Raw genomic sequence first — 8,813 nt, forward strand, 5'->3', positions numbered from 1 at the left:
CTACATCACATTCACATCATATCACATCTCTTTACATCACACCACATCTTATCCACATCTACATCACATTCACATCCGCATCCCTTTACATCACATCACATTTCATTCTCATCCACATCCATTCATTCACATCTATTCGTTCACAAACACATCCACATCCATTCTTTCACAAACATATCCACATCCATTCTTTCACATACACATGCATATCCCTTCTTTCACATACACATCCACATCCATTCTTTCACAAACACATCCACATCTATTCTATCACAAACACATCCACATCCATTCTTTCACATACACATGCATATCCCTTCTTTCATGTTGTACACATCCACATCCACATCCATATCCACATCCACATCCACATCCACATCCACATCCATATACCCCCATCTCACCCTTTTCACATATCCTCTCATCTCATCATTCACATCGACATCCATTTCCATTACATCACATCTTATCACATCCTATTTTCATCTTATCACATCCATTCACATCCTATCACATCTCATACACATCTTGTCGTATCCCATTTACATCTTATCAAATTCTATTTTCATCTTATTACATCCATTCACATTCTATCACATCTCATACACATCTTATCGCATATCCCATTTACATCTTATCACATTCTATTTTCATCTTATTACATCCATTCACATCCTATCACATCTTATACACATCTTATCGCATCCCATTTACATCTTATCACATTCTATTTTCATCTTATTACATCCATTCACATGCTATCCCCATTTAATAGCTTTTTCTAGTTTGATATCGATAATGGGACTTTTTCTAAATTTCTACCAATTGTTTGGCCTAATTAAAGGTTCCTTTTCTCGAAGGACTATTTCTATATTCCTTCTCAATTCCTCAATTGAATTATATACAATATTCCTCTTTTGAATAAAAGAATTCATGGGATTTGTAGAAATCAATTCTACCCATATTTCCACATTTGGTAAACAATCATAAATTGAATTATACTAGAAATTCCTCTTCTTCCCATTTAATTTCTTGGATCTCTATTACCATGGGAATTCTTTTTTTTTCATTTAATTATTTGCATTCCAATCTCATGGAAATTTCTCTTTTATCACATCAAATATTTCTCATAAAATAAATTCATCTAAAATAAAATATCCATTTTTTCAATATACTAGGAATTTCTCTTTTCCCATCTAAGTGATGGAATTCTAAATGTCATAGGAATTCCTCTTTTAAATATCATTCATTCACATCTTGATGAATGTCATAGGAATTCTTCTTTTAAATATCATTCATTCACATCTTGATTCACATGACATCACATCTCATCCATTTATCATTCTCATCACCATCCCATCACATACATTCTATCCACATTACATCACATCACATCTACCCACATCATATCGCATTCATCCCATCCACATTACATCACATCCACATCATGTCTCATTCATACACATCTCATCTCATTCATCCACATTCATCCAATTGCTCACATGTACGACTACCCATATCTATCCATACATTCATATCTTTTACTTCACATCCACATATATTTCACATCACATCACATCTCTTTACATCACATCACATCTTATCCACATCTACATCACATTCACATCTCTTTACATCACACCACATCTTATCCACATCTACATCACATTCACATCCGCATCCCTTTACATCACATCACATTTAAATCTCATCCACATCCATTCTTTCACAAACACATCCACATCCATTCTTTCACATACACATGCATATCCCTTCTTTCACATACACATCCACATACATTCTTTTACAAACACATCCACATCCATTCTCTCACAAACACATCCACATCCATTTTTTGGCATACACATGCATATCCCTTCTTTCAAATACACATCCACATCCACATCCATGTACTCCCCATCTCACCCTTTTCACATATCCTCTCATCTCATTCTCATCTCATCATTTACATCGACATCCATTTCCATTACATCACATCTTATCACACCTATTTTCATCTTATCACATCCATTCACATCCTATCACATCTCATACACATCTTATCGCATCCCATTTACATCTTATCACATTCTTTTTTTTTAATCTTATTACATCCATTCACATCCTATCGCATCTCATACACATCTTATCGCATCCCATTTACATTTTATCACATTCTTTTTTTAATCTTATTACATCCATTCACATCCTATCACATCTCATACACAACTTATCGCATCCCATTTACATCTTTCACATTCTATTTTCATCTTATTACATCCATTCACATCCTATCACATCTCATACACATCTTATCACATCCCATTTACATCTTATCACATTCTATTTTCATCTTATTACATCCATTCACATGCTATTCGCATTTAATAGCTTTTTCTAGTTTGATACCGATAATGGGACTTTTTCTAAATTTCTACCAATTGCTTGGCCTAATTAACGGTTGCTTTTCTCGAAGGACTATTTCTATATTCCTTCTCAATTCCTCAATTGAATTATATTCAATATTTCTCTTTTTAATAAAAGAATTCATGAGATTTGTAGAAATCAATTCTAACCATATTTCCACTTTTGGTAAATAATCATAAATTGAATTATACTAAAAATTCATCTTCTTCCCATTTAATTTCTTGGATCTCTATTACCATGGGAATTCTTCTTTTTGCATTTAATTATTTGCATTCCAATGTCATGGGAATTCCTCTTTTATCATCAAATATTTCTCATAAAATAAATTCATCTAAAATAAAATATCCAATTTTTCAATATGCTAGGAATTTCTCCTTTTCCATCTAAGTGATGGAATTCCAAATGTCATAGGAATTCCTCTTTTAACATTTAAATATTTCTCATAGATAAAATGAATTTATCTAAATTTTATCTTTGAATTTAAATAAAATACTCATTAATTCCAATATGGTAGGATTTTCTCTTTTTTCCCCATCTAAATTATGGAATTCCAAACGTCATAGGAATTCCTCTTTTAACATTTAAATATTTCTCATAGATAAAATAAATTTATCTAAATTTCATCTTTGAATTTAAATAAAATACTCATTAATTCCAATATGCTAGGAATTTCTCTTTTCCCATCTAAATGATGGAATTCCAAATGTCATAGGAATTCCTCTTTTAACATTTAAATTTATCTATGCAAAAAGATAAATTTAACTAAAATCCTTCTTTAATTTATAAATAAAATATACATTATTTTAGCATCCCAATTTTTCTCTTACTTCATTGGAATACATGGATTCCCATTGTCATGGGGATTACTCTTTTAACATAAAATGAATTACTAGAAATTTCTCTTTTTCCTAATTAACTATTTATGCATAAACATAAAAATCAAAATTTCCATGATTATAATGAGAATCATTCAATTAATCTAGGATGATTAATCCTAGAATTTAGTAGGAAGTCCTCTTTTCATATTATGAATGAAAATGATTTATGTGTTAATTTCTCAGAAATTTTGCCATAGCTCCGTTACTATTACTGATAATTCTTAATAATTTTGGAAGCATAAAGTTTAGTAATATCATATGATAGAATAACCATTAATTGGATCACTATCCAATTATGGACTTGATTTCTAATTTTTCCATGAATTAAATAGCATAAAAGCATTAAAAAGCCACTTCTTTGGCCTCTAATTTGACAAGCATAGAAGTTACTTTTAGATTAGAGAATTGCTTCATGAGAGGCATAATTTGAATATAGAATAGGTCATAGGAATGACCATTCTTTGGGGGAGAGAGAGACATGCTTAAAAAAACATTTAATTTAAGCATAAATGGAAACTTTATGTGTTTTATCATAAAATTCATTAAATAACTTCAATTGCATTTAAAAAGCCATTCAATTGAATGCTTCTCAAGCTTGAGAGGGGTTGAGAAGAGAGAAACATTTGGAGATTAAAAAGAAAGATCATAAACCACTCTTTATCTCCTAGATTGCTTGATTATTTAATCAAAGTAGAGCCCCCCAACGAATCAATTGGTTTGGTATGTTGATGAAGACTCCAAGGAAGATTGAAGAGAGAGAGAAGCTCCAATCTCTTCAATTTGTAGAGGATAATAGAAAATATCATTATTTCAGTATAGTACTGGCATGGTATAGTTCTCATATTTTTTTACAAAGGGCTAAGGAGCTATTTATAGGTGAGGGAGGCCTCTAACCAAGTCCAACTAGTTTCTAGAATTTTCCAGGTTCAGTTTGGCTGAATTTGGACAAGATTTAGACCTAGTTTGGCTCCCTTTGGATTTGGTTTGATCTAGGAGAGAAGAGAGATAAAAATATCACAATATTTTTGAGTTTAAAACTCCACCACATGTGAAATAGGCGCCTCCTTGAAGAGCCCCCTTCTCCTTACCAAGGTGTCAAAATTGAATCATTATACCCAAAATATCTCATTTTTTTAGTAATACTCATAGTTTTTTACTAATAAACCTTGTACTCAGTCAACTCTTCATCTTATGTGGGCATTTACTTATTTTTAGGTATTTTTCTTTTATAAATTGGATTTATCTCCTCCCCACACTTGGATTGATCCTATTGGCCATAGGAACCTTAATTGGACCATAATCCAAAAATTTCTGAAAATCTAGACCCTTAGGCTAAGCTCCTTTATACTTATTTTCAATTAATTCCAATTGCACATTGGAAAGTTCTTTTTGAATTTTTATTTCAGGGGAAACCATTTTAGACACTAGGAGGATTTTTATATCTAAAATATCTCAATTTTGGACTACCTCTCTCTAGACATTTTCTCTCTCTAGGATCTTTCTTTTATTTCAGAGAGGGAAATAATTATCAGATCAGAAGGGAAAGTTCTTACACATGAACACCTCAAAAGCTGGAGGGAGGAATCTTACATCCTACCGCACTTAAAAAAACGCGAGATGTCCTCATCTCGCAGCTAGGGGACACAACTCTTTCCCTTAAGATCCAACTGATTCTAGGGTTCCTTATATTCTGGTGAACCCAACAGAATCCTAGGATAAAGATCCCTTATATAGCACTCATCATCAGATAACTATTCATTCATATCATATCATTCATATCTTTAACACAATAATGGTCCATTAGACCGAAAAATAGCTTTCTGAACATTCCTCCACGGGAATTTCAGTCAAGCAAGTTCTCAATTTGTCATCCATTAACTTGATCCACCGGGTCAAGTGTTAACAGCAGCAATCTGTCAGCACAATCCACTAATCTCATAGTGATTTGCTGAAGTTGTCATTCCAGTTACGAACATCATCAAAGGGACTCGTCCCATTCATCCTCATTGTGGCTTTGTTCAACTGATCGCTTTTCAACCAAAATTCAGGAATCATCTTTTTTTTTCCAATCAGAGTCCAAATCAACTCATCAAATTCTCAACCAGAATTTTAAAATCATATCAACCACATTCGAATTCATCATCTGGATAGCATTTTTGCTTATAATTTCAAGGTCTTAGATGTACTCGTATATACTGCGAGTAAAGAGCTGCAGTTATACCCTCAGTATATACGAGTAGTCACGGTCCTTGGAATTATAATGTAAATACCATCATGTCTAGGCCTCAAGCAAGTCAGGGATTCCCTATAATTGTGGTACTTCCATCTGAAGACCAAATTACCAATTTATGAATTTCAGTCTGAATATCCATTTGTATGAATTTCATCACACATTTCTAACCTTTTACTGATACTTTATAAATTTTTGACATTTTTGGTTTCTTAGTTGATTCACTTTAGTCAATTCGCTCTGATACGAGCTGAAAGATCCCTGCCCCCTCGGCGCAACGGATTCGGGGGGTGCTAGCAAACGGAAGTAGCACTCCTTGCGCGGTGCAGGGTCCTCTCACTCGGGGCCTCGCCCACGGATATCCGAACATGAGACTAATCCCTCGGTTCATCCAAAACGGAACCTAGGAAAACTTCCCTCACTCCGGAAAGGCAACTGTACTCTGATGTGAAGAACGAAGCGAATTTGTTGAAAAAGCTAGAGTGCCATAACGTTTTTGACATTACAAAGTAGGTACACAATTCACACAAGTGCAAACAATGGCCAAATTATATTGCAAGATGTAAAATTTACAAATTAACATATGAAACTTTATAAAGCCAACCTTGATGATATCTTGGATGGTTCCAAAGTAATCAAGCATGTTCTCATCCATATTTAGATCACTTGCACTACTCCTTCTTTCCTGCATGAAATTTGCTTTAACACCACAATTGAATGTTGTATCAATCCACTCCACTAAAACATGGCATCCATGTGACCACAATGCTTCAAATTTTCACTACTAAAAGAAAAAAACACATCGTTAGTTTATCAAAAAGCTGTAAACAATATTTGGAGAACATGTGAACATATCGAGGCTTAGAATGAATGAAATCACCTACATGGTAGTCACATCTGTATGCAAGCTGATGGAAATTCTAGAAGCCTTCTTCGAAAAGCTTGACGAGATAGATTCCTTTCTTTCTTGGTCTCTCCATACTGCTCGATCCACTTTTGCATACTCCTTACGTTTAAGATGCAAAATTTATTGACCTTGTCTCGTAAGGCCACATCCATCCTTCTCTCAATCCCTTGTCCTGTGGCTCTTCTCTAACTACCCTATCATCCTCTTCTGTTGTCCTGTGGCTCTTCTCTAACTACCCTATCATCCTCTTCTGTTGACAACAATTTAGACATTTTAGGGTCTACGGCACTAAGAAACTCTGTAATGTACACTAGGGATTCTTGCACAAGCCATCCCATTGCCAATATATTTCCCTTTGGAGCTCTTTGACAGACGAACCCTTTAAGAGTCTTTATGAACCTCTCCAAAAATTACATCCAAAGTGAATGGATGACCCCACCTCATCCACAACATGAACTAGGAGATGCATCCGTATGGTTAATATGTTGGTTGGGAGAAACTTCTCCACCAATGTAATTGCTTCTATGCAATTTAAGCGGGCTACTACGAAAGTGTCTTTTCTTATCTCCTTCAATGAAATCTAATGGACCACGGTGCCAATCTTATATATTGTATCCCTTATATTGTCGGTGAGGCAACCCTTTATGGCCACAGGCAAGACAAATTGCAAGAATTTGGTGATTTTAAGCCAGAGAGCTCATTATCCTTTGTAAACTCCCCCTTCAGGCACTGTATACATCCAATCGGAGTACAAAATTCCGAAATGCACCTCTTAACTTGAGCTTTCTCTTCTTTTGTCAATACCAAAGGAGATTTAGGTAGTAGCAACTTACCATTAGCTTTGGTAGTTGCATACGATCACTTATTTTTAAATCCTCCCTTTGGTCCTTGCTCTCTGTGACCCCATTAATAGTCTTCCAAATTACTACAGCTATATTTTTGAAAATATGCATAGGGTCAAGAAAATGGTTAATTAGAAGACCTTCCTAATATGGTAGTTTCTAGAATATGGACATCTGCTTCATTCCGGGGGGTGGAGACCCTTCGTTGTCCTTCCATGCTCTCTTCCAACAATCGCTTGCCTTTAGTGTAGGAGGAGGCCGACCCAAATAGACCTAACATACTTCTTGGTGACCCTCATACACCATCTTTCTCAATCCTCTTAAATGATGAGCCTCTAGTCTAGGTTCACACAAAGGGCATGCATCATATCCAGAGATTGATAGTCCTATACACCATCTTGGTGACCCTCACACACCATCTTTCTCAAGCCTCTTAAATGACGAGCCTCTAGTCTAGGTCCACACAAAGGGCATGCATCATATCCAGAGATTGATAGTCCTATATTAAAACAAATAATATTATACAACCATCCACATATATATCAATAGTTACATAATAACAAAATAGCTTACCACTGCATTCTCCATAGCGTGGCCAATCATGCATAGTCCACATTAGTATTCCTTGTAATGAGAACTCCCTTTGTCCAAACCTCTTTGACATGTCATGAACATCAATTCCTTCCCACAATCTTTGTAGCTCCTCTATTAATGGGGCTAAGTACACATCCATGTTGGCTACCTTGTACTTCCCAAGAACTATCAATGAGAGCAAAAGATGTCCCTTTTTTATTGCTAACCCCATGGTGGAAGATTGTAGTTCACAAAGCAAACTAGCCATGTGCCCCATGTTGAACTTTTAAGACCAAATGGGTTCACACCATCCATAGCTAGCCCGAGGCGAATATTATGATGTTCCTCATCAAATTCTGGCCACTTCTCTTCAATGTGTCTCCATGCAGAGCAATCAGTGGGCACGTGCATAACATCGTCCGTGGATCTAGTGGCTCTATGCAAAGACATCGTAGACGCCATGGATTTACACCTAAACATGGTTTGAATCTATGGAATGACAGGGAAGTGCCTGAGTGCTTTTGGAGGAACCCTTTCTCCTTGGACATCTTTCCTATATCTAGATTCTCCACACTGTGGACATTGTGCAATACTTGCATGCTCGTGCCAATTGAGAACACAATCATTTGGACAAGCATGGTAAGAATTGTAGTCCATACCAATGGATTGTAACATGGATTTTGCACGCATATGGTTTGCAGGCATCTCGTTGCCTTCTAGCAATATTTGATCTCTCAATGACATATCATATTGACCATGACGATTTAAAAAGGTAAAGTACTTATGCAAAATTTTTTGACCATCCAAATATTGATTGCAAGTTTAGCATTGCAAGGCATGTACACAAAGCAAATATACAGAGGCGTATGAGCTAGCCTACACAACCCTTGCTCTTCTCTCGAGGTCTGCTCGATGCATCAAAATGGACACCGCCCATTTCCTATGTTATTTCTCGT

At 35.4% G+C, this 8,813-nt stretch overlaps 1 pseudogene; it reads right to left on the bottom strand.

Moving 5' to 3' along the window:
- Nucleotides 1-6,206: 6,206 nt before the first annotated feature.
- Nucleotides 6,207-8,562, bottom strand: LOC147617162 (uncharacterized; annotated as a pseudogene).
- Nucleotides 8,563-8,813: the final 251 nt, after the last annotated feature.

This window comes from Cibotium barometz, chromosome 37 (genome assembly GCF_041138505.1).
Source record: "Cibotium barometz isolate CiBa-2024 chromosome 37, ASM4113850v1, whole genome shotgun sequence".
Lineage (NCBI taxonomy): Eukaryota > Viridiplantae > Streptophyta > Polypodiopsida > Cyatheales > Cibotiaceae > Cibotium > Cibotium barometz.